This window comes from Sturnus vulgaris, chromosome 1 (assembly GCF_052056855.1).
Source record: "Sturnus vulgaris isolate bStuVul1 chromosome 1, bStuVul1.hap1, whole genome shotgun sequence".
NCBI lineage: Eukaryota > Metazoa > Chordata > Aves > Passeriformes > Sturnidae > Sturnus > Sturnus vulgaris.
The window spans coordinates 105,297,331-105,324,676 of NC_142243.1; the positions used below are offsets into that span (position 1 = coordinate 105,297,331).

A 27,346-nucleotide genomic window follows, 5' to 3' on the forward strand; every position below is an offset into this window, starting at 1 on the left:
TTATTCCTTCACCCAGAGGATTTATTGGCACTGATAATGAGATGTTTTCTTTCTACACAGTTGCAGTATTATGCTCCTGCAATGCAGTAATCTCAGTTTTAGAGTGTTCTTGGAGCAACAGCAGCCCAGCTTCAGACCTGTAAGTGTTTATCCTTATTGAAATACCATTTGTCAATTCATCTCCATTATCACTCACGTCTTTACTTTGGCTCCCTTGACAAATCAAACATGTTTTATTCTCAGGCACAGAAAGGATATCCTAATGTTTCTCTTGTGCAGAGCACAGCTTGTAATGTTACTGTGTCTCAAGCATGTCATAAACATGGAATCTCTCTCAAATCATGGAGGAGAACCGAGCCAAAATCAGAGCCACAGCAACAGCCAATTCTGTATGCTCCAATTTCCAACTCCCCAACATTTTTACTCTGGTAAAGCTCTAATTCAAGAGCCTATTAAATGAAAATTTTGTTCTAGCACAGATATTAATGATCACTCTTTTAAATACACTTGTATTGCAAGGAAGTTTAATTAACAGAGTCTTTTTTTTCAAAGCACCCCTCCAATTTAAATACTGTGTTAAATATCTTCACTTTTATTAGTCTATTATTGAATTAGGGATAGATGCCTGATTTCATGGTAATTAGAGAGATAGTGACATTTTAATGTACCTCGCAATACAGCACTGTTGTATATCATTTGTTACATTCCCTAAGATTTTCCATAGATAAAAAGGACTGTTTAAAAAAAGAATGTAAGCGAAGATTTTAATCAAAGCTGAGTGATACTGAAATTCTGCTGAATGACCCTCTCTGTTTATGCTTTCAGCAGATGAAAACACTCAGATGAAAAGTGCAAAGTGACATCTGAGCCGTGTATTTTTTGTCCACTTATCAGTGAAGCAGATATATAATGTTTCTAAGCAATGAACAAAGTAAATACATTTTTGATACTTGATGAAAAATCATAAGCTTAAAAAACCCATTTACTGATTATTATACCTGCCTTTGCTAAGTTAGTGCTAATTTGTTGGGAAGTTCCATTTCTGCTCTCCGGTGTTCCAGGACAGAGATCAGGATTGGGGGCTGAGGTGAGGGAAAATGGAAATTAGGCTTCTAAGCCTAATAGAGACATCTTTCTCCAGAAGGAGAGATCAACATCATGGGCTTATTTTAGACATTTTGAACCAACTTCTTGGACAATCTCATTTCCTACCAAGGACAGAAGAAAGCACAATTACCTTTCCTAGGCTGAAGCTCTGTCTTCTGTAAGGATCCAGAACTTAGCACTAAAACACTTTGACATTTCTATTGAACATTTCTATTGAACTTAGCACTAAAATACTTCGACATTTTCCAACTACATAAGAGAAGAGTGTCTCATTTTAATATCATATCAACCCATGGAAATCTTGTCAGTGTCCTCAATGCAAGGAGAAAGGTACATATATCAGAGAGTGACAATAAAACTTTGATTAGTTGGAGATCTCAAAAGTAAAAAGTACGGAGGCACAGGTATATTTAAGCTACTATACCTGCTGGGGTTTATCAACAAAACTTTAAAGAAAATGTATGCAATTTTACTGCAATTTCCTTTTTATCCAACACTCATTTCTAAACCTTTTGAAATATGTTATGTTCAATTAAATTCTTTACCATCTTGCTCCTTAAAATTAACGAGGATGGAATTTTCACTGTGTTATGCCTGGCCCTACTTTTAATTATCCTCACTTAGAATATTAGACACCATGCTGATTTCTGTCTAGAGGAAATGACCTAGGATCATTGGAAGCATATGAAGTTCATTTTAAGATGAAGCAATAACTTATATTAGAGGATGTAAAAGGTCTTAACCTCCAGTCCTTCAAAATACTGCAGCAAAAAGCTCCTGGGTTTTTTAATTAAAAAAAGACATCTGCAATGCATTTTTCCCCCAAATTCACTCAATAGTCTTTAAAACAACAGCCTCCCTGGCTAAATGGCTTTGCTTGAGCATGCATGTAAGAAGCATCACCCAACTCAGCTGCCTGGCCCTGATGGTTATTTGGGGCATTAGGCTTATGACTGTAACCCCTGGGTTGCAGTCATTCAACATGCACCTGGAGCACAATATTTATCTCTGTTAATGTTTCATTTTAAAAGTAAAACATCAGTTCTCACTCACACACCCAAAGTTCCCTAGTACAAAGCCTTCCCAGAGCTTCATCTCGCTTGAAATTCACGGCTAAAAATGTCTGGCAGTTTACTGAAGCACAGCTAGAGATTTAGTTGGCAGCTGCTGGTTCAAAGGAATACGGTACCTGCCTCTTAAAACACAGAAATAAATGGATGCTTCAGGAAATAAAGGCTGACTCACATATTAATCTTGTCTAGTCATTATAGTCTAACTAAAAGCTGAGTTAATTAGGCTTTCCTTTAAGTGCACTTTCTGGAATTTACACAATGTTAACTCAGTAAACTTGCAAGAGCTGATCCTGACACTGCTATAATCTTTCCTAAAATAACAAAATTAATTTTAAAGGCAGAGAGAATTGTATTTTGCCTTTGAATTATCAGGCCAGGATGTTATAACACAGATGACTATTTTAGGCAGATTAGTCAGCCTAAAGCTAAGGGAGTGAACTTCTACCTTGCAAACAACATTGGTCTCCACTGAGAATGCCTTCTGCCAGCTCTGCAGTAAGGAAATATGAAGACAGTTATAATTGGAAGCACCATAAAAAGACTCCAACAATAACAGATTTCAAACTACATAAACCTTAACACTCACAACTTAATTTGGCCTTGCAAACATGTAACTAGACAGCACAGAAACAAGTTATCACATGGGCTGCTGTGAGAAGTCTCTCATTAGGAGTAAGGAGAAGAAAAATTCCAACATCTCAATAGCCAGAATTCCTGGCCCCATATTCCCTATTACCTTAGTCTTTCTAATCTGGATCCCTCACGTCAGACCTCTGTTCCTCATCCTTGTTATGCTCTCGTCTTCTTACCATAGCTCCACACTCCCAAGGCTGGTAATTGCTAGTTCATAGAAATATGGTGCCTTGCTCTTTAAAAAAAAAAAAATTACATCTCCTGTGCCCACAGATATCCCAGCCCATCAGTGGTATTCCCATTACAAAGCACATTTCCTCCTGACTGTAAAGACTGTCCGCTGGAGTTGAAGAAAAAGAAGTTCTAAAAATGCTGGTGTTTTTTCTGCCACTTAGAATAGGAAAGGAGGTGGCCAAGTGTCTGAGTCTGCTTCTACCTCTCAAGGGCTTCTGTGGCTTCTTCTGGGCCCCATTGTGTGTTGATCCAGATGCTGATGGTAGCTACTTGCTGTGCAGGTGTGTAACTACCTTCCAAGTATGGGCCAGCATAAAGCTGAACAGACCAAACATGTTACCTTACCCATGACACATGATGGGCCCAAAAATTAAGAGCAGTTTGCAATCCAGTTATAGGCCAGCCATAAAACAAGCTCTCAGGATACCATTTCAACCCATAGCAAAGGTATGTGAAACATGATGGTTTCAATTTGAAGGAGTCCATGCTCAGTTTCTATGAATTTGTCTTGAATTCAAAGTTTTCAAGATCCCAGCAGGTGACTTTTTTGAATACTTTCTTGTAATTTCTAACCAAACTCATATGATATAGTTACTACCATCTGTCATTTCCAAACACTGTTCAGGCTATTCTTCAAATTCTCCCAGACTTGCAAATTTCTCTCTCTGTCTGCTGCAAGTGCCAGCCTTTACCAAATTTCTTGCACTCTTGACTGAGAAGGATTATATTAGCAAGGAAAATTTATCTCAAATTTCAAAAGAACGATTTATGTCCAGTCTGTGGTTTGGGCAAAGTTTCAGGTCGGCTCTTTATTTTACCTCCGCTGGTTCCCACATTGCAGTTTATGATGGAAACCAGAACCAAGGAATGCTCTCAGAATGGCTACAGTGAGCCTGGACACACAACGTTATAAGCCAGGCTCTGAAATTTGTTTGCTCAAGAGCACTGACCAAGCACCTTTACCATGCATTAAATACAAGTTATTTGAAAAGTATTTGAGAGCTAAATTTGGCTTAGTATTACCTTTTATGTTTTATGGGTTGTGGAAATTTTCCCTGCTTAATTATCAAAGCATTTTATGGTCTTCTACAGTCCCCAGGAAAAGAGGGACAGAGAGAAAGCTGGGGGGGGCAGCCTGATCCATCAAGGCATCCAGATGAAAGCCTGACCTCCAGAGCTCCTGGGGAATGGTAGTTTGTTAACTTCCCAAAGCTAGAGAGTGCCTGCTCTTCTGCAGGAGGGCTGGAGGCTTTGAAATTGGAAGCCAACATCCAGCAGCTGTAGTCATTTGTGTGGCATGAGCATGCCGTGCCCTAGACAATGCACCAAATCCAGCTCCTCAGTGTTTGGAGAGGGTGGAAAAGGCTTGCTGTGATTACAGCTCCTACAACAGGCAGCTTCTCCTGTGGTGAAGGTCATGGAGAGCAGGAAAACAAGCATGATGGCTGCAATTCACCAGTGTCTGCCCAGCTGGTGCAGACCAAGGAAAATCACTTTTTTTAATCAGCCTGACTGAATTTATAAGCAGTGAAGAGGAAAAATCAATTTGCAACCCAAGTTTTTTTGTTAAATACCCATGGCAAACAATTACAAAAGGCATAATTTCCTTACAGCTAGACTGAGGTTGCAGAGGGCCTGCAGAGACTCCAGACTCATCAGTAGCCAATGTCACAGTGGTAAAGTGAACCAGACCCTTCTGGACCATCAAACAACACCTGGGAAGTCTGCTTCCTATTTTGTGTCCTCCTTCACCCTTCTTCTTCTGACTACTGCAATGGCTAAGAAAGATTCCTTTCTCTTGCATTTGCAGAGTCTAGCATCATGAGGTTACCAAACTCTCCACTTACTAACACCACAGAATCAAATAACTGGAGAATAAATTCCTCCAAAATCCCTCTTATTCGAGGGTATTCCAACGGAAACTTGATACCTAAGCTTCCTGGAAATCCTGCTAGATGTTTAACTGGATATCATATAATTAAGCTCCTTTAAAAAAATATCCTTTGATCCTACTAGATTGTCCTTTGAAGATTTTGGCATTCAGCAGTAGGGGACTATGAAAGATTTTACAGCAAACTATAAATTAAGTTCCAGGTTGCGGTAGTAAGGGAGCATCACATTTATTCAGACTGCTTCCCTCCTGGTTCTGTCAGGTGAAGTCAAACACCCAGCACTGTAAATAACTTAGGCACACTTGCCAGCATCCAATGCTGGCCCAGATTTACAAAGGCTATACAAGCTCTTCAATGAACTTTCTAATCCTGTTAGATACCTTTCAACTCAACAGGTTGAAAAGCACAAGTTTGCCTAATCATGCTTATTTCTCCCACGATGTGTCTGATCAAGCAGTGGCTCTGACACGTGCATACAGTCCTGGTGTTCATTCATGTATGGCAGTGATACAGCACTTGTATTGCAGCCTGCTCAACACCCAGTGTACATAAAACAAGAATTTTGCATTAATGGTGTAAGATCTTACAATGTTAGAGCAAGGCAGCAGGAAAGTGCAATTTTAGAATCTAGGTAAGTACTAGATATAGCTGCAGATCAAGAAGAAAATAAAGATCTTAATTTTTACCCTCTGTAGCCACATTTCTCCATATATGTCTGGCTTATATCTGTGATTTATACTTTAAAACTTCTTTAGATGGTTCAAAATAAATGTGGCATATACTCTGCATCCTCTCCCACCCTGGTCCAGCAAGGTCCATCCTCTCCTACCCTGGTCCAAGCCAAGAAATCAAATTAATAGCCAGACATTTACATTTTGGTTTCACAACAAAGATAGGCCATCCCTCTGCAAAATCCAAATAAATAAAACAAAAAAAATTTAAAAGTGTTATGGTGGCAAGTCAGACAATATGGCAGAAGTAGAAAAAGTACACAGGAAAGAAATTTCAAAGATGAATTTGAACATGAGGACTGAGCAGATTTTGGTAGAAGAGATTTTCCAAACACAAGCCATTTATACTCTCTCAAGTCTCATTCATTCCTGAAAAGCAATATGTAGGGTTTTTTTCCTCTGCCTAGTTCCAGGCTTTTCCCATCACTTCCTTTCCACCTGTCTTCTGCCAGGAATGAGAGGAAATTTCTAACTGGGCAAAGAAATAAAAGGATGGCAGGAAAGGAAGGGGAAGAATCAAATGTTTCTGGGTCTTCACTCCAGCCCCACATCTCAGAATTTAATGTGCAGTCCAAGTGAATACAAGGAAGCATTTTATAGGAAAATTAAAAGTGATTAAACCCTGTGTCCAGCATCACATCAGCAGGACAGAAACCATCCCCTCAAAACAGATGTGATAGCAAAGAGCCTTACACTAAATCTGCCTTGTGAACACCTCACCTAGAGATAGGCAGCCCTAAGTTGGATAACACTGAAATTGAAAATACCAACAAAAAATTCAGCCTGTTGTTTCCAGGTGCCTCACCCAGGAGCAGCAGCTCTTTCTTTCTACTGACAACCTATAGAGCAAGTGTGGCCCTGATGAAAGAAGTCAGCCTGTACTGTAGGCTACTGATATCCCTAGCAAATTGTATTTACCATCTTGCACCCTCCTTCTCAGAAAAAAACAGTGATTATATCTATTAAAAACCAGGCTCAGAAAGCTTCCCTCTTCCTTTCCTGAGGAAAAACTTAAAACTTCAGCAGCTAAAAATAAATCCAAACCTGGGGAAATGAGAAATTGAAAAGAACAGAGAGATGAGATATATTTAGATTTTTGAAGATCAAGAAAGGAATAGACATGCCAGGTACAGAGGTTACCATAAAAAAAAAAATACAACCCTGGGAGATGGAGACTGTGGGTTTAGGCGCAGGAATTAAATCTGCAGCCCAAGTCTATTTAAGCAGATATTAAGGTGGCAAAGTCCCAAATCAGAATTTCTAGCTAGTAAAGCAGAACCACCTACCAGTTTCAGGTCAAACATAAACATGCATTTCTGCTAAATAATAACAAAAATGTTCTGGAATTAATTAAAAGACAAACTGGCTACAAGTCTGGCTACAAATACATAGAAAAAACACATTTTTCTTCTGCTCACAAAAGTTTTGCAGTCTTTTGATTAGTCTTCTGCGGAATGAAAAAAGCCTTTTCAGTTAGAAGTTAATAACTTTCTCATATATATATAATATGCTACAATCTGCTTGCACTGAAATTTATGGCTAACCTTACCTTTGCAATCTTGGCAAAAGGTATCTATCTAAGGTTTGTAGATAAACTGCTTCTAATATTTCCTTAGATTGTTAGTTTATTTGATACACAATCCAAACAGCTGAATTTCTAGAATCAAGGCCAAACCATTATACTGTCCTTTCTCCTCAGTATTTGCATATAGTTATTGATAACTTTGTGTACCACGAGCAAATATTTGCTTTTGCCTCTGATTTTTAAATTTTTTTCTGTAACAGAGATGCATTTGTTTGTATACAGTCAGATTCTGTCAGGCAATGCATGATTAGCATCACCTCTCAATACTCCTGTTCTGAACAACACCAATAGCAAGGCCACAGCTGTATCAATTATCTGCAGAGGTGATGCCTTGGCCCAGCCTGCTGCAGTGCACTTCCACTGCACACAGCTTCTAGCCAAGGGCAAAGACAGATGCCTGCTCAGCTCCAGGGTGATGGAAAGTCACATGGCCATGCCCAAACCCCATTTCTGCAGCTCAGAGAAGCTGAGGGCTGAAGAAATCAAGAATTCAACATGGTACTTAGGAATATCTAGCATGTGGTGTTCCAAATTTCTATTTTCAGTGCTTCAATCCCTAAAAATAAAGGGGTTCACTACTGCTGTCCAGCTAAGGGCAGAATAACTTACTTATCTCCTCTTTAAAAATCTCACTCAGATTAATATTATTGATATAAAAATACCTTTACTCCAGCTGAAACCCTACAACCACATCCACATCTTTGACTACAGCCAGCCATTCATGACCTGTGTATTTTCATTCCTGAGGGATGTTCACAAAGTATTTTTCTTTTTAATTTGCCTCCACACAGTTTACACTGTTTTCAGTCCTGATGCAGGTCCAGTGCAGCTCTCCACTAACTGATCAGCAGGAAGCAGAGGATGATGAAGCAGTCAGTGATGACAGCCAGCCAGGCAGGGCATGTAGCAATAATGATACACCTGGTATTGAAAGTCACACCAGTGAGGAAAAACAAAGTTTGCTGACTACAGTGGTAGTATTTCATTAGTCCACTTGAAAGACCCAGGTCACTTGCTTCTTTATAAGGGTTCCAGATTCAGTGTTCAAGCAAGGACTACAGTAAACAACAGACACGAAACACAGCCAAAGAATGAAGGGAAGGAAAAGAGCACCCATGCATTGTCTCCACAGTAGCAGGTAGGTTATTGCATATTTCAGTCAAATGTCAGTAATCCTCTACAAGTGTAGAGCATACATATGCATATACAGAGCAATGCATACCTTGAACTCCTATATATCTGCAGAAAAATGAATAAACAGTGCCAGTGGAAAGTTATAAGATTGTCACCTAGATAAGTTGCATAAATCTAGTATTTCAGATCACCGAAAATAGACTTTGGCTGTTTGATTCAAACATAAATCAGGATCCCTGTTAATCTGGATTTAGAGCGGCTTTCCTGTGCAGTTTTGGAAGTCTCAAAGGAATATACTGTTCACTGATTTATGTAGAAGTCTTGCTGAAAAGTTGATTTACCATTGCTTTCTGCAAACAGTGAATTGCAGCTCGCTGGTTTCTCTGAATATGCAAAGCCTGTACTGTATATAAAGGTGGGAGAGTTTGACAGTTTGCAGCTAAGTAAATCACACTGATCCCAGTGTTTGCCTTGAGATTTACAGTGCATGCTATAAGTTAGCCCCTCAATGCCAACCTAGAAAATACAGCCAAATAGGAAAGTGTTTTGTCATCTTTTCATACACTGGATCTTCTTTCATTTACCCAGCATCTCAAAATCACACTACCTAACAAATTCCACTTTGAAAAGCATTACCAATGACACCTAGAAATGCTCTCAAAACTAATTTGACAACAATCTCAACCAGGGTATTTCAGCTCTTGAAACAAATATTGAGCTTTAAGAAATTTCCTTTAGATTTCCAGCAATGCTTGCTAACTTTAATATGAGCCACTGGATACACTGACAAGTGAAAGAGCAATAGCAGAGAGCATAAACTTCAGAGCCTTCCTTTTCTGAAAGCAAAAGAAGTAGGAAAATCATAGGCATCTCTACTTCAGGAAAAAAAAAAAAAACACCACCACAACAACCAAACCAACCAACCAACCAGTGGAGAGTAGCAGACTTTATATTATGAATTGCAGTCAGTATTTTCCATGCCCATCACTCCTGCACATTTGATAAGAATGCCATAATATTTATTTCCATGCATGTGATAAAATACAAACCTATGATCAGTTACAACATTATAAAAGATATTTCAGGACAACACATCTTCTCAAAGTTGTTTAGCCAACCCATTTACCACGTTCAATATTTGCAAATACAGATTCTTTACATACAGAGGTGACTCAGCTGCTAAAATACTGCAGATATCAAGATAGCAGATGTTTTTCTTTCTGCTGCTCATTAATTTGGAAAACTATAACTTGACACATTCTTTATAGGGACTTTTTGTGCTTCTGGGAAGGATAGTGCACCTCATTGGCCAGCTGAATAATGAGGAAATATTATCTCCTTTGTAGAAAATTATGCCGCCACTGTCACAATATGAAGACAGCATAATTTATAACTCTTTTTCTCCCTCCTCCTTTCATTTTGGCCTGGACACTGGGTCACATATCAAATTTCAAGCCATTTTTCATTTTAGGAGCTAATCTGTTTGCTTACTGGAGTGGAATGACAGAACACACCTGTGATCAAAGGGGAAGGTAGATGGAAAAAACATCTCCCGAGTTCATGTACATCCATTACTCTGACCTTGTTACATAGTGCTTCATATAGGTTTGGTCAATTATTAGACATTTGACAGTTGCTTACAGCACAAAGAAACTATTGAGCAAGTTTGGCATGCATTTCATTCTTTATTAATCTAAACTGTCTCAAGCAATGACTTGAAAGAGGTCAAATATCTCTTCATAAAAAAAAAAAAAAAAAAAATTGATTCTATATAAAGGAGTATATTCACAGTGACAAAATCCAGAAATCATCATTCTCTAAGATGGAGCAAGACGACCCTCTGCTACCCAAACCAACTGAGTATCAGGACCTTCTTTAGTGAAGAAAACCCAGATTCAAGACCTGGCTTAAACTCATTAAGAGTTTTCAAACCCAGATTAGGCTAATTCAGGGTCTTCCCCTAGGAGCAGTTTTAAGTGTCTCTTTTGTTCCAGTGAGGAACAAAGAAAACCAAATTTTGAGTGCTGCAGTTTTTCTACAGAAATGGAACTTTTCTCACCCAGTCACTTTTAATTATCTCCACTCAGATCATGAGAGCATTGACACATGATGGGATTGCAAGGATTACAAGACAAAGCCAAGGGCCACGATCCCAGTCCCACAACTGTCTCAGCACAGCGAGGAGGGACAGGGCTGCTGACACCACACTTCAATGAATGTTTCCCTTACAGCTTATGGATTCCTAAACCAATCTTGGGATTTCAGTCTCTTTTTTTTCCCCAAGCTCTGTCTTGACCAGAGAGCCTGCTCAGACTAGGAAATGGAGGAAAAATGGTGTAGAAGGAATCACAGCTGAGCAGACTGTGAAGAACTTGGCTATCAGTTAATCTCTGGTACACATTGATGAGTCTGTTCTCTATTTAATAGCTGAGTCACATTCCCCTAATTGGTTTTCTGGATAAGTAGAAAATAAGAAACAGTGAAGAAATAAAGCCAATTCTAGGTGCTTATTTGCTTCCTTCCTTCATTCAGCTGGGAGTTGGAATTAGATGATCTTTGAGGTCCCTTCCAACACAAACCTATGATTCCATAACTCATTTGAAATAATAAATTATTTGTTGTATATTTTTCCATTGCTACAGAGGCAACTACAGCAAAGCAGAGGGTATTGTGAATTCAATTAATGTCAAAAGTTTGGTAAATTCTTTCAGGGGAGACAAATGGGTGGCCTGCTCGTGTGACCCACTGCAACAACAGGAACAACAACAAAAATCACAGAAATAAAAATGAGGAACTGCCTTCTTTCCTTCCCTCCGTCCACCCCATGGAAATATTCCCCATGGCTGAATAATGCAAAAATCATCTATAAAATGCAGGATTTTGAAAACTGCCTCTAGATTAAAATAAATATTTTTTTTAATCACCTTTCCATCAGTTTTCATGAAAGTCATTCAAAATGCAAGATATCTGTCTAGAAGAAGCAGGAAAGTGCAAACACATTATTTTGTAATTGTTGATTTTCCTGGAAAACTTTGCATTGTTACAAGACACATTTTCATTGTTTCATAGATAATGGAACCATTTTCTCATCTCTTGGTAAACTCTTCCCTCACTAGTATGAGAGTCCCCATCTCTCTTCCCCTGAAGGATAAATTATAAAGCACATTCATCATTTTCTCTATAGGATTCCAAAAACAGGTGTTAGAAAATTCAGAGACAATCGTTGCAAAATCATTATACCATCTTTACAAGCAGAAAACATGATCTTCCAAATGCCATCCTATTCCAGTAGCATGAGACACTGGCACCCAGCACAAAACCAGCCTAACAAAGCCAAATAAAATGGCACTCCCAGTAATAAAGTGTGTGCATTTGCTCAAAGGCAAACTTGTCTCATTGTGGGAAATAGCTACCAGTCTACAGCTAAGGAGAAGGTAGGTTTGTTCCACTACCCTCCCACATGCCATAGGAATATTTCCTCTAAAGACACCAATATAGAGGTATTGGACAGTATCTAAAATTCTCAGTTGCCCTCTCTCACTGATCTGGAGTGCAGTGAAGCCCAAGCACCACACAACTTGTACCTTACCTCCAGATTCAGGACTGGATTCTGCCCCAAGCAAACCCTTGATATTCCATGACTTTACAGACAAGTGGAAAAATAAATTTAGTCTGCTTTTTTTTGTGAGCTAGAAAAATTCCCTGAACATCCCCTTAGCAATAAGGTCAATGTATTTTGGAGATTTCTATTTGCAATTGCAGAGGTGTCTGTTAACAGATAGCAGTTCATGCAAAATGAAAAATTTGCATACCTTGAAAGCACATTAGTCAAATATCTGTAAAAAAACAAGAAAAAGGAAGAAAACCAAATGAAAATAGAGATTTTGTTGTGGAAACATTTTTGTTAATCAATTTCCATTTTCATATGCTCTTCTTATATCTACTTCTAGCTAAAATTAAAAAAAAAAAATAACTTGTTATTCTTTCAATACCTCCACCTTGTTCAAAGTTAGGAAGCTTAGTCAACCCCTTGAGCAATTCTGAATAGAAAGAAAGAACCATTGAGCTCTCATCTCAGATTTTGCTGGGAAAAACATCCCAGTTTGTCAAACTCATATTTATCAGTTTTAAGCTTGAAATTTACCCATTTCAACTGTAACAAGTATCTGAGTGTGAAAATAAAAGGTGGAAAGTGAAAAAGGGGAAGAAGGGAACCCATTTAACTCTTCAGAAGGCAGCATAACACCATACTCTCAAATGCCATGAATCTATCACCCACAGACTCTGTAATTACAAAACCAAACAGCAGGAAGATGATAAACAAAGAACATGTACTCCAAAAGCTGTGATAGCTTCCTCATAGTAGACTAGGGCTCACCATTTTTAAAGTTTTCCACTCATCTTCATTCAGCATGGATTCAACCAGAAGCCAAGGAAGGCCCATTATGCCCAAGGCACTTTATTTTTCATTAAATTGAGAGCTTGGTTTTAACAATAGCCGTTTTCCAGCAATATGTTTTCATAGGGAAAACCCCCAGAAATACAGTTTTAATAAAAGCCAGCCTCCAGATCAGAAACTTACATTAAATAATTTGAAGACATTTCCAAGAAACATCTGCTTATTCTCCATGAGTTTTCAAGTCTGTCTTCATCTACTCCTTCTTAATCTTTGATAGTTCTGTTGTTTGTTTGCTTTTCTTGTTAATGAGCTAGAAAAATCCCTATCTCTTCTGCTACAAAAGGATTGCAAAGGAAAAGAATACTTAATGGCATAAAAGGATGACTTTCTTAGAGCAACACAAAGATTACAAAGACTAAAAAACACTCTGTGCTTGCTGACGGAGGGGCTATAAATGGGAAGACATGCAACTCACCTTGCAGCTTGTTTTGAGGACAGAAAGTAGAAACATTCAAATTTCTAATGCTGGTACTGTTCATAGGTACTGAAACACTACAGCAATACTTGTAGAGAGACTTGAGCTTGTTCTGCTTGTAGTCCCAAGCTGACAAGAAACCCACAGCTGTGGTTAGCAGGGCATCAAGCCCAGGCTAATAAAGCTCAGCTGAGAGCAGGGCATGTTAACTTAGGCACGGTGCCACGCTGGTTTGTTCGATGGCTCCCAGTCAGCTCAAGCATGCTCACACCTCCTGGCGAGAGACAGCGTGGCCTCCACTTTAGACAGATACAGAAAGTTAACATAGGAGCTCAGAGCCTTTGGTTTTGTGGACACCCACAGCAGTTGGAAAGGCCTCTGCAGGCAGATGTGCTGAGCTCTGCTCGTTAGTGGGGCATGCTCATTCCGGGTTCAGCACCTGGACCCAAACAGGTGCTTCTTCCCCCGAGAATGTGCCCCAGTAGAAAACTAAAAATGCTGCAGCCAGACAAAGATTTGGGGCTAATTAAAACCCAAAATATTTCAGGCATGTATTTCACAAAAGTGATCTACTATTTCAGGTTTCTGGAAAAAATCCATTGAAACAAAAGACATTAGAAAGGTGAAGCCACTAGTGGGCCATGAGATCCTTGTATGGTACACCGAGGAAGCTCACTGAGGTTCTCATGCTCTGAAATGTTGCATGTAAGGATGTAATGTGGTGTTATGATATGCTTGTGACATGTTTACAGCTGACCTCTCTAATGTGGTGTTTTAGAGGAGAGTGGGCTGCAGTGGAGATGAGGAATGGAAACTGAGAAAACACCTGTCATCATTCACCCTTTGGAGGTTAATATCACTTGTCTGAAGTACTCAACTCTAGTTTGAAAGAATGATTAATATCCTGCCGTGATTTTGGTAGGAGTAAGAGCTGCCTCCAGAGCTGCCATGATACTACTTCACAATTTAAATTGCTATTGCTCTTCTGAAATCTTCGTAGATTTCAGAAACTTTCTCAGACAGAAGCCTGCAAAGCACAAGATGGATAAAATTTGATATGAGTATCTAAATTATTATTATCATTGCCTCCTCTGGATAACTTTTTTCTCTGGCAATCTGGTTTATGGTCTGTAGGAAACACAAGATCTTTCAGAATTTTCTTCCAAAAGAAAATTAACAGCAAGAGATTACAATGCCTGTAAATTAACACAACTGCTCACAGTTCACTGCCAAGGAAAAAGGCTGCTTCATTCTTTACTGTCAGGTTTCTCACACCTCACATCTGTGGAAGAAGAGCAAAGAAAAACTGCCAAGACTCACTGGATCTCTGCGGCAGTTGTCAAGTGAGCAGAGTGTCTCCAAATTGATGCACTCTGAGCTGTCTGCTGACATCTATATGGCAGTCTGAGAGTCTGGATGTTGTAGTAATGCAAGGCAAGGAGTATGAGAAAGGAGTATGTTTTGCCTGCCCCTGGTTTGATGGATGCAGCCTCACAACTCTCAGACTAATTCCCACTGTATGTGCAAGGCATGGACAGTATCTACAGAGGAGTGCACTGCACATGTGACTACACCACCAAATCGGGATGTGGGAGCTGCTACAGGCTCCTGAGCAAGAGCAAATTCACTGAGCTCCTCTCCTTCCCTCAGTAAAGTGCAAAGCAAAACCACACAAGTGCTCCCCATACCTGCAGTGTTCAGGGAAAAAATATATTGTGTGTGCACAAAACAGGTGCTAAATATATATGTAATGATTTATTGTCACAGCATGCGAATGCTGCACGAGATTTAGAAAACATCTCAGAATGAATTCCCAAAGCCATTAACTGTGAAACTCTTCACACCTGCCAAGTCCAGACCCCCAAACTAATTCATAAGCATTCAGCAACTTCCCTCTTTCCCTGGGGACTCACTGTTATTTTAGCATTAACTTCACTGCCTGCATGAGTATGATTGAGATCAATCTGTGTGATTCTCACAAAAACTTTGGTAAAGAAGGGGCACTGACTTCTTATCTGGCATCAATCAAATGTTAAGAATGAGATTTCTGTGACATTTACACAATGGCCCAGATTGAGAGATATTAATGGGATTTGAAAAGCAAAGGCTTTGTTGATATTTTTCTAATTTCACGAAGGTAAAGGTATGTTTGCACCACCCAAAGCTGGAGTGACAGCTTTATGCTGGACTTTGCTTGCATACATTCTTCCCATGCCATATCCCTGCCTAATAAAAATAGATAGGCTTTAGCCCTGGTCTCATGTACACTCATTTTCACTGGGTAGTTATGCTAGTCAAGACCTCTCTTACTGTCAAGTGAAAGCAGAAATTAATTCCATCTCTATTTTTCATATTTAAAAGAAGGGTGGGGAAAGGGAGTCCTTTGAAAAACAACAAAAGCTCCAGATCTAGATCTAACCTAATGTGGTGGTTTGTAAAGGTTTGTAAAGATTAAAATAAAACAAAATGAAACAAGTAAAACAACATACAAAAACTCCCAACTGATGAATTTGTATTTCATCTTTAAGGTCTGATTGTAGTGGTCTTCCTCATGAGGATCAAGGAAAAAAAATCTGTGAAATTTCCATTATACACCATTTCACTTCAGCAAAGGTTCATACCTTCCTTTCCTCCAATTTTCTTCTTTGCAAATTGCAAACTTCAAAATTTTGGTATAGAAAATAGGTAAAAAATAATTTGTTATATGTAGTGTTATATTAGTCCTGAACTAAAGTATTTTTTTTAAGAGTGAATGTCTTTATTAAAAAAAGAATATCCACAGAGACCAATTTTCAATTATGCCTACAATTCTGGAAAAAAAATCTTAAGCATGGAGACCTTTACTCCTTTGTAAACTTGTTTAATAGCCCCAAATATCAATGTACATCCTTCTACTAATTATGATACAAACAATTGAATTTTCACAGTCCTCTTTCTGTTCTGATATTTACAAGGAGCTAGAGGACTGATTTTATATACTGCAGATCCAAAAATTACTTTTGGACTTAACACAGTAATTTAAATGCCAAGACTTTAAAGGCCTCACAAATGTCTTGGATTTGTAGTTCATGAAAAGTTTCATTCTTTGAAAGAGTCTCTGAACAGTCTTGCCAGGGAAGTGGTGGTAAAATGGTTTTAGCACTTCTGTGAAAACTGTAGCACAGATGATTAGAGATTATAATACACAGAAGGCCTTGGAAAGTACATTAGATATTAACTACACTTGGAAGCTTAACTAGAAGCTGGTCAAAGAAAACCAACACAAATCCCTCTTTTCTTTTCCTTTCCCACCATGATTCAGTCGTTTCATACACACAAAATATAAACAAAATGGGAATGAAAATGCTTAGTTCCAGCGTGACTGTTGTGTTGCCTCAAAGAAGATTAAGTCAGTCTGGTTAACATCACTCATATGACAGAATAATGACTTAACATCATGAGGCTTTGCCATGGCATATCCCATACTTTAAAGCCATTAAAAGCTTCAGAATTGAGGTTCAGTATTTCCTAGCAAAACACAAGACTTCATGCAGCACTGTTTCTTAAGTACTGACGAAATTTTTGTCAGCTTTTTTTTAAGCAAGTATTTGTATGTATTTTTCCACTGACCTCTAGGCAAGTCTGCATCTCCAAGGGTTGAATTTCCAGCCTTTTTGAAGACAACATATCATATCAGTGATCTTATTGCTGGGTCTAAAAGGCTGTCCTTCTGAAGGTGATTGGGGTCCTGCCCTGGCAAGCGCTGGAGAGTAAATCTGAAATGTCTCTTCAGGGAGCCATACAAAAGTGACATAGTTATGAGGAGAAAGGCAGAGAATTGCTGCTATATCAGAAACAGGCTAGAAAACAAAGGATAGGATTAAGTAATTAATTTTCTATGCAGGAGTCATCAGCTAGTGCCTTGAAATGCTTAATAAATATGTTGTGATATCTGTAAAAAGGTAGGGAAGGGACAAGCCAGCAGTGACAGGCTATTTGCTTATTTATGGCTTGGTCCCAGCTAGAGCAGACTAACCACAGCATCACAGAATCATTAAAGCTGGAAAAGACCCTTAAGATCATGGAGCCCAACTATGTTCACCACTAAACCTTGTCTCCAAGTGCCATATCTGTACTCCTTTTGAATACTTCCACACAGGGACACTCCATCATTTCCCTGGGCAGCCTATTTCTATCCCTGACCACTGTTTCCATGAAGAAATTTTTCCCAATATGAAGAACATTTTCCCAATCTACACTTCCCCAGGAACAATTTGAAACCATTTCCTCATGTTTTGTCACTTGCTACCTGGGAGAAGATACTGGCACTCAACTGGCAGTTGTAGAGAGAGAGAACGACACCTCTGAGCCGCCTTTTCTCCAGGCTAAACACCCTCAGCTCCCTCAGCTGCTCCTCACAGGACACGTGCTCCAGACCCTTCACCAGCATCATTGCCTTTCTCTGGACACATTCCAGCACCTCAATGTGTTTTGTGTAGTAAAGGGCCCAAAACTGAACATAGGATTCAAGGTGCAGCCTCACTGGTGGCCAGTACAGGGTGACCATCCCTTCCCTACTCCTGCACTGTGTCTGATATGAGCAAGGATGTCATTTCTTGACTTAGAGGTCAAGAAAATCAGAAGCACAATGGTAAAGCCAAAAGCAAAACAGAAAAAAACCCACTCTTTGAAAAGGAAAAAATTAAATATCAGCTGGTCTTATATATGTGACAGCATCTTGACAACCATTTCAGTGAAAAGAGAGAGAGTGTGAGACATGGCAGAGTGCTTGGAGAAAGCTTTTTGTCCATTGACAGCCAAGAGTGAAGGAAATGTTGAGGACTAACCACCTCAGCAAGGATATTGCAGGATAGAGGCAAAGCTTCTCCTTTCAAGTAAGTTTGTAAAGCCTGGAATCATTAACATAAGAAAGATGATGGGTAGTCTGGGATTTGATGGAAGTATATAGAATATAGAATATAGAATATAGAATATAGAATATAGAATATAGAATATAGAATATAGAATATAGAATATAGAATATAGAATATGGCTCGTACCAAAAAGACTGGATGGGGCCTTTCTTCATTCTGTCCTGGATTCTGCAGTCAGTGCAATAAACACAGCTAAATATCCAGTGCTTCTGCAGAGAGCACTGGATTAAAAGGAGGAGGACACTGATCCCAAAAGATGGAGGCATAATCTGCATTCAAATCTTGTGATATGAAAAATGCGCAGTTTTCATTAACAGCAATACTTTTGGAAGAGATGGTACACCCTACTCTTTCAAGTACAAACCAATTGTTAGGTACTGCAATTAAAACTATGCACAGGCAAGATTAGACTAGCTGCTTTCTGCAAAGTTCATGATCTTCCTTCAGGATCCAGCTGGTGAGTTTGCAAATGCAAAGCCTTCAAAAACAAAGTATGCTGAAGCTATTTTCTCATTTCAGCAGAAGGTATAGGAAGATCCTGTGAAACAAAATCAATTTATAAAGGAAAGTAAGTCAAACTCTCACAGTTCTGCTTCAGCTATATGTTTTTCTGTCTTTTAGTCAGCCTCCCTTTTTAATTTTTCCCCAGTGCTCTGACATGGATAATTTAATATTTCAAATTCATTGCCTTTCTGATCTACATTTATCAGGCACTTTGAAGCCAGACATAGTGACACCTTTTTAAAAATACTTGGACAAAAACAAGTGCCTGCACTTTTTCACTACACATATGAAAATTCACAAGAATAAACCATTCTCTGTTCTTTAAAATTATCTAGAAGTACCTTTGGCAAAAAAGCATTTCTGTGTGTCTGAAAAGAAAATCACTTCAATTAAGAAACCATCTTTAGACAATTTAGCAAGGGCTACTTTGTGTGCCCAAATTCTTTAGAAACTCTTTATCCAAGCAATAGTTGAAAATAATAATCCAACCACATGCTTACAAAGGAAGGCAAAATTTGTAAGGCAGATAATATCTTTCAAGTCCATATAGCTGGAGAAAGCAGACAAGTATTCAGGCATACAAGCCTTTCCCCAGCTCATTTTTTCTCTCATCTTTATAAGCTGGTGTAATAAAATAAACCATTTACGTTCCAAAACTATCACAGCTACAACACTGATACTGATAGTCACAAAGCTGGAGACTGAAAAGGCACACTTCATATGGATGTAAGATGTCAGCTAAAAACTCTTATAGCATAGCGGCGAGCAAAAAAAAAAAACCATAATTTTACCAGCAAATATTTCTACAAAAGTGTGTGTGTTGAAGTTCTACCTTAAAGAGCTTCCTGGTGAGAATTAAAACCTTACAGGGTTTTTTACTTTTATTTCATTTTTTGACTGTTGATGTTAATAGGAATGTCCTGTTCAGAGAATTTCAATGCCAAGAAAAAAAAAAAAAGCAGGCACAGGGGTGACTGGATGCTGTAGATTCCTCATAGTTATAAACGAAATACCGGAAAACACATCTGGGAGCCACATTGCTGAAGGCTGAACAAAATGAAGCTAATGATCTGAGAGCCAAAGCAGCACTGAGACTGAAGGCAGAGAGAGCTCTGAATATGCAGTAGACCAGAAATGTGAAGCATCATGAAGCATCATCTCTCCATCTGCAGTTGAAAGATTCCAAATTTGCCAGAACTGCTTTCAATATAAATGTATCTGATCTTGTTTACTTCTACCAGACATGCAATGAAGGGAAGCAGCAAAATGCTGAAGAAAATCGTGTCTTTGCTTCTCAATATTCTCCTGTGCTTTTCCCAACACAATGCTTCTTGGGTACCTGCCTCACTCTTCTCATCAGAGGAAATAAATACAGGTAACAGGACCTGCTCAATAGCAACCTTCAAACCCTTGGGAAAGTCTGTTATACAGGGAGGCTGAACAATTCCTACATTTGAGGGACCACAGAGCCTTCATTTAGGTATGTTTGGAGAACAAACCCTAACTGAATGCTTGGAAGTGTCACCCACGAGTTTACTTTATCCAGTGGCCTTGTGGATTGCAGAAGGGATGCTGCTCACTGTGATGCTTATCTACATTATCCACATATGTGTAACTGATGTCAGTGAGGGAAGAAATCATCCCTCATTTGTTCTTGGAAAGTGTCTTAGGTAATTTTCCTCTGCATGGGGTACTTATTCATGCTTTCTTTTAAAGACCCTGTGATTGACTGTTCCTTTTATCTGTGGTCTGTTCTTCCTCAAATCTCCATGTCACTCGTTTCACATGTGAACAGAGCCATGAAAGAAAGACACTGAAGCGGATCCTGTGTGGCTCCAGCTCGGCTGCACCCTTCGCACTGACATCCCTCACACAACTCTTGGTGAAACTCACTCAGCTGTGCCTCTTGCTGTATTTTAAGGTCACACAAAAAACTGCAGAGCTACTGCCTGCTCCACCCCAGCAGGCCACCAAGGCCACCAAGCTGGCTGCCCTCAGTGCCACAGGAAGGACATCAGCTGGCTAGGAAAGCAGCTCATTCTGGTGCCGCTGCTGTCTCGAAAGGGCAGCTGCCATCCCTCATCTTGCAAGGAGATAAGTCCTTGCAGTGCTCCACATCTCACTGGGACAAGGTGGCTGCTCTTCCCGTGGTCTCAGGGTGCCACGTCCTCCTTGTGCTTTCCAAGGAGCTCTCCAGGCGTGAGAGCAGGGCTCGCTTTGCACTGCTGCCTGCAGACTGGGTCTGGGAGCCGCCTGTGTGCCCGGCACACGCAGCACCCACCCCTGGAGCAGCACTGTCCTTCAGCAACCGCATTTCACAGGGAGCTGCCAGCTACTGTAATCCTTAAAAAATTGGAGGCTCCCTACACAAAACAAAGCCCGTCCAAACTGTGCAGTGAAACCCACATGTATCTACAGATAATTAATGGGAAAATAATTTAGCAAAGACTGTGGAAGGGATGGTAAAAACAGCAAAGCAGAGATAGATTGACTGGTTGATTTCCACCAAGTGCAAAGACAATTTTGTCAAAGGCTGTTCTGTCTGCAGAGTAAGATGGTTTTGTTTTGTTGAGCTTTTTTCCTTTTTGAAGTTCCCTGTGGAAGCAGCAGCTCCATAGAGCATGGTCTCTCATTTTCTTATGGAGCCTTCCAGAACAATAAGGCCCCACAAACTACAGCACTGAAAAAAATAGCTTTAATTAAAAAAAGATTGGGGTTTTTATTATTATTATTATTATTTTTTAAAAAACAAATTGCCACTCCCAGGATACTTCAGTCAGCACTGCAGAAATGTAGACAAATTAGAAGCCATAAGAAACCAAAGAAAATGTTAAGTAGCTGAAAATGGGGTTCGGCTGGATTAAAAAAAAAAATGGAAAGGAGTGGCTATTGTGTGTACAGTTTAGCTGAGCAATGACGGAGGCCATATGTTAACTGGCTACAGGCATCTGTTAGAAATAAACAGCTAGCAGAGAAATAACAAGTTAGGAGAGTAAAAGAGCAACAGTTAGACATAATGACAGCCCTAAGAAAGGCAAAATTCAGACTAAACTTCAATTTTTCTTTTCCTGTAAAAGGTCCTAGGAAGTGGAATATTCCCAGGGTTCTGCATAGAAATACTTTTGCATTGTAAACACAGTTTTATTTCCCCTCAGTTTAAAGTCACTCATTCTGGAAGACACAATCTTGCACTGATAATCTCAATAACCAGAGAGAGAGTTTCCATCCATAAGCATCATCTCCAGATAAAGGGCCTGTTGGCTGCAGGGAATGTTAGTAATAGAAAAAATCACTTCAAAATACTGTCTGTTGCTTATGTAAGATAAAAACAAAAGCAAGTAAGTGGGAAAAAAACTCAAGCATTTGCCTGTTTATCAAACTGGCAAAGCTGAAGTAATTTTGTACATCTTCTGTCCTCTTTTTTATTGCACAGTCCTTCTGGTTTTGGGTGGGGCTTTTTAACAAAATTAAAACTACAACCCATTGTACCCCACTTGTCATGATATTTTAGCAACACCATTGACCTGGCTGACTATTTTCCAGTGTCTCACGACCCTCGAGCTGGTACCTCTTCTGTAACTGGCTAAGTAAAAACCAGGTGTGTATTCTCCTGGGTCATCTCAGTGGATGTATATTTAGGAATGACAATTTCTGGATGATATTCAAACATTCCTCTGGATCCATGTAATCTTGGCAAACAGTTTTAGATGCACATACTGACCTGTATCTCTTCATCTGCTCTGTGTTTTTCTCAGCCCTGTAACCACAGCCAGTATATGGATTTCATCACACAGAGGTGCCAAGTCTCTGCAGAATTAGAAAAGAGGAAAAGTGTGTGACTCATCCTGAAGAAGACCAGATGTAATGTTCCCATTACCTGTTACAGTGAACACATTACCATTTCGAAACTATCCTGATTTTTAGGGGTTGCACTGACAGCTTCATAGCTTTTCATTATCCTTTGGAAGTATTGCTCCCAAAAAAGGTCTTTTTTCTTATGGTGGATACACAGGGAAGCAGCCTCAGCAGGTTTCAGCTTGAGCCCACCTCTTAAATTTACTCTTCAACATCTGTGTTATGGCAAGTTTCCTCAAAGGGAATCTTCATGACTTTGTGAAGCTTAACCAAAATACTTAAAAATAAACCAATTGCTAAACATCAAAGCAGTTCTATGTGCTACTCAGCTCTCCAAGGCACACAGAGACACATAGAAGTAAACCAAGGCTCTCTCCATAGTTACACCTTCATCCTCAGCTTATACCCAGGCCCAGGAGTCAGGTTGACTGTTCAAGTTGACTACTAATGTGGTTTATACATCTCCCTGTCTTTAAAAAAAATCCTTCCTCCTTCTTCTGCACCCACCCAGAAGCTTGTCATATTGCCTCTGATGTGCCCAATTTGATATAATTTGATATAATTTATTGATGACAATACTAAGGAATGTTTTAGCAATCCCTTCCATGAGACTATCTTTTCTGTAAGCTTGCATTTTCCCTTTCTCTTGGCTTGAAAATATAAAACAGAGGATAGCATCCTTCAGTAGCTGCAGGCAAACCATCTGGTCCCCAAAATACAGCAGTTGAAGTCTCCAGTCATTTAAGAACTGCTGACAGTTTATACATAGCTTCCTTCAAAATAAATAGCCACAAGGATGAAGAAAAAATAAAACATAAATGTGCCTATCGAGTTATATAGATGCATTTCATACATGATCTAATATCTAAATATCTAATATCTAAAGCTGACTTCAGTGATTTACTCAAGAAAAACAAAATAAAATTAAGGGTTAAAGCAAGTAGTGCAGAAACCCTTTAATCTGTAAGAAAGGACTGACAATACATTCAAAGCCTTTCACCAGTATTTACAGAATTGCCATCTGAACTTTCACAGACTGAAATAACAGACTCAAGGTACATGAGCTGGTAACCATTACATATTATTTAGCCTGGAATACTGTTTCACTTGGTACTATTACATATTTGCAATAAACCAAAGATTCTAATTTTCTATGAGCTTGTGGGCACACTTGAAAGTGTCTTTGTCTGGCACATAGCAAATCTCCACTTTGTTTATACTCATGTTTAACCACTGCTGAGTCTGGGGCCACCAGCTTGTCCCTAGGCTGAGATCATAGAAATATTGCAGCTCACATCAAAGCCAACCAGAAGTATGAGACAATCTGCACAATGACCTCATGTAAGAGAAGGTATGAGTTCAACAAACTTCATCTGATGCCTTTACATAAGAGTGCCAGGCAATCTGAGCAGGGATTTCAGCATTCCACCTTGCTGCTGCTTACCAGAGTGTGACGCACCAGGGGGAAAAAAAAAAAAAGAAAAATAATCTTGTTCAACTATAATGTCTACGAAAAAAAACATACAAGACTAGAATCAAACTCTCATAGAATCTTTTGGGTTGGAAAAGACCTTTAAGATTCGTGAGTCTGAAGTCATATATGGTTTATAACTTATAGCTGCCCAAAGTGGCACCAAAAATTTTCTAAGGTTAAACCATATGTATCACCTGGAGATAAAGTGTATTTGGAGAATAAATAAGCCGAAAAAAAAATCCACAGACATTTTATTTTGTGGCACTCATAATGTGTGATTAGTATGGAACAGTCTGTTGCTGGCTCTGCCAATTTCATTTTAGGATTGAAAGATGTTGGATAGTGTCTGAGAGGGGCACAAGCCCCCTCAAACTTACATTAGCAGCAGTGGTTGGGTAATGGGAGCTGGTGGGAGGGCACAGAGTGCACTAATTGCCAGATCAGCCCTGTTGCTAGCGAGGAAAAATTGCTTATGTGTGAAGGCTGTCCCCAGGGATACACTTGGACAACAGATAATATTCTGCTGTGGCTGCGGACAAAAGGAGTTCCTGTTCTCCTGAAACCTCTGGTATGTTCTGGCAGAGGAATTTCAAGTCCATCACAACAATATTTCGGCATTTCTTCCACTCTAATTGAAAGAGAGACAAAAATGAGAGAAGACAGCAGTGCAGAAGCACAATCAAATTAAGTGTAATTTTAAAAGAAAGTAGGGTTGGAACCTTTTCAAAGTTTGGAATACATTATCATAAATATGTAGTTGTGTAAAAATTAGTGTTCCAGGATGTTCTGAAATAATGGCTAAAGCAATCATCCATGTATTACCTAAAGGCAGTATAGTGGCATTGTTAAATATGATGTCTCAAACTCTCCTTTATTAATACCCTCATTTTCTCATTTTTAAAACATATTTTCCAAATGTTCCTCGTCCAAGAAAATATTTCCCATGACAGATAATTGATTTCAGATTTAAAAACAAACAGAAACCCCAATGGCAACCAACATATCCACAGGAAAATCAGCCATTGCTAAGCCTCAGTGATCTCCAATATACTTGCAGATATCTGCAGTACTGTCCTCAGGTCCTGGAAGAAGGATGTGAAACTCTGATACGGAAGATTTAAAATAACCTGCACCAGAATTTCCTGGCAATTACTGTACTCACGAAAAACTGCTTAAATTTAGTCAACCATCCACTCAGGGAAAGGAAGGACTGGGGGTAAAGGAACTCCACAAGTGTCACCTAGTTGTCACCTGGACACTCTGAGACAGATTTGGCAGATATAAGCTCTGATTTTTAAAAATGAGAGGGGAGAATAAATCAACCAAACCAGCAAACCCACTCTTCTCCTGAAGTACACATGAACAAAGCCCATGCAAAGTTACAGGACATTTGTTCAGGCTGCAAATTCAGGCCCTCAAAAGCAAGGACATGGCACAATCAAGGCTGTAGTGCTCAGGGACCAGAAAGGACTTGTGCTGCAGGGTAGCCCAAAGACTCAGTTTTGCCCCTTGGACTTGATTGCATTTGCCTGGAAGTGGGAAGACACAGACAAGGAGTCCAGTGCTGCAGGCAAGTTATTTAAAGCAAACTTTGAAAACCCCAGTTTCAAGGGTACCTAAGCACTTACAGATGCTGACTTATGCCCCCTGACATTATGAGTTATTAGACACTTCATCCAGACGGGTGTTTTTGAAAATCCAAGCAGATGTTTAAGTACCTTCAAAAATCATATCTGAATGGAGACCATATTACTTTTGTATTAATGATGTGGTGACCAGCTCATTAAGGAAAACAACTTTTAAGTGCTTTCACTTGACTGGAAAAAAACTGTAATAAAATAAATAAAAGGGCTAATCGGATGAAAAAAAATAATTAAAATTTTCTTAGTTATTTGGTACATTGGAGGTCACTTTATTGAACAAATAAAATGTCTCTTAGGCACACTGTAAATTTTCAGTCAAGCTTCCTCTTCCATGCAAAGGCAATGAACTGGACCACACATCTCTTTACAGAGAGTAATATAAAAGACACAAAGCAATAAAAAAAATTAATCTATTATTTTACTTATATTTCTCATTCAGGTTCAGCAACAAAACCACTCAGGAATAACATAGGGTCCAAACCACAAAATGCCATATAAAACATTCCCAAGAAACTTAAATAAAGTAATTTCCTAGCTTTTCATTTGTTTGTTTGTTACCTATTAGCCATTTGTAAATCCTACTAGCATTCCTCTGTGGTAACAGAACAAGTGAAAAGAGAATATTGTCTGAAGAAATATTTTTATTCTAATGTCTTTGAGAAACATTGACATCAGATATCTGGATTACTTTAATGCAAACATCCACCAAGAACTTTAAACTTTCCTAGACCAGTTATAACTACCAGTGTTTGTGAAAATCTTCCTATTGGTAAAATTAGGCCACAAAATACATTTTCTTTTGCATCTAGATAAGAAAAGGACCCAATTTCACTGGGAGACTTGAAGGGAGGAAAAAAAGTTCTGTTGTTCTTCCTTTAATAGCCTCTCATTAGAGATATCCGTACCAACATTAGAGACATCTATTACTATCCAGAAGATTAGGAGTAACAGCATCTTTGGAACAAGGGATGTGGGATTTTCTCCAAATAGCACTTTCATAAGCCAAGAGTATCCACACTTACCTGGCTACATTATCTTAATGTCAGAGCCAAACCCACTGGTAGCCACTCTACTGTTTTCAGCAGACTTTGGAGGAGCTGCTAAATGAACCACTGCTCTGTTAGAGTCATATTCTTACACACATTATTTTATTATCTTTACCTCCCTAGTAATGCAAATGGGCACCGTTAGATGATTAAGTGGAGAATTTGAGCTCTGGAAAAACTCTTGGTCCTGCTTTTAAAGCTACAAGACAAAGTGTTCCTGTGGCAGGTGCTGCATGCAGGAGTTCTATGCTCCTCTCTCCACCAACATGTGCATACCCCTCATTTCTGAGACTACCATCAGCTTCACTAGAGAGCTCCAAATGGAGATCTCTTAAACAAGACTGGTCCTCTAGCAGCCCCTACTTGGAAGCACAACAAATTATGAATCCAACAGAACGAAAATTTTCTTGCATCTGATTTTACCTCATTAGACATCTGTAAGTGCAAGCAGATTGATAATGTATTCTCTTCTCTCCTATGGCAGGGATTTGAGCTGACAGCCCCATCAGAGAAGATTTCCTGTCATTATAACACTTCTAGTTACTGTGTAAAGAAGCCGGGACTGCTAATGAAAACTACTTTTTTTGGTACCATTTTCAATTACATGAAGATTTGTGAAGGGATTTTGGAGATGTTGTGCTGAATCCT

At 39.1% G+C, this 27,346-nt stretch overlaps 2 long non-coding RNA genes across 4 annotated transcripts in view; both read right to left on the reverse strand.

The window, feature by feature from the left end:
• LOC148225387 (uncharacterized) overlaps positions 1 to 27,346 on the reverse strand; it is a 134,294-nt gene that overhangs the window by 47,566 nt on the left and 59,382 nt on the right. For all 3 annotated transcript variants that reach the window (XR_015806728.1, XR_015806727.1, XR_015806725.1), the window contains one exon: positions 22,402 to 22,487. This is a non-coding gene — a long non-coding RNA (uncharacterized LOC148225387). The remainder of the gene's footprint in view (positions 1 to 22,401; positions 22,488 to 27,346) is intronic.
• On the reverse strand, positions 11,957 to 17,439 carry LOC148225388 (uncharacterized). Its single transcript, XR_015803889.1, has 3 exons — positions 16,873 to 17,439; positions 12,972 to 13,122; positions 11,957 to 12,225 (listed from the first exon to the last, which is right to left on the reverse strand). It is a non-coding gene; the product is annotated as an uncharacterized LOC148225388 (long non-coding RNA).